Source organism: Penaeus monodon, chromosome 28, assembly GCF_015228065.2.
Source record: "Penaeus monodon isolate SGIC_2016 chromosome 28, NSTDA_Pmon_1, whole genome shotgun sequence".
NCBI lineage: Eukaryota > Metazoa > Arthropoda > Malacostraca > Decapoda > Penaeidae > Penaeus > Penaeus monodon.
This window is the reverse complement of record NC_051413.1, coordinates 19,194,154-19,194,569: the sequence shown is the minus strand read 5'-3', so window position 1 is coordinate 19,194,569 and position 416 is coordinate 19,194,154.

Genomic DNA, 416 nt, shown 5'->3' with positions numbered 1-416 from the left:
AGCAACTCGATATACACTGAATCAAATCAACAAAGGGAAAACTACCACCCAGCCTTAAACAAAAACATGGGCCAATAACCGCCCCCCCCTCACACACATAATTTGAAATCCCGCCGTTTAAACAACCTCGTTAATCTTTCCATACACTTGATCCCACAGACAAATCTCTTCGCGGTTGACGTCCCAAACCCATCAGGATTGGAAATAGCATCTATTCAAATATTTTGGCGCTTCTGTCATTATCGGCTTCGACCGCGCGGAAAAATCGCCGTGAAATGAACTCGCGACACTTTTTTTTTCCGCGAATTTCCCCGAGAGTGGGAGTGAAGTCAAAGGTGAGAGGTTGAGGGAATACATGAAGAGTAAAGAGGTAGTGGAGCGTGGAAGGAGGGAAGAGATAATGCGATCGGAGATTA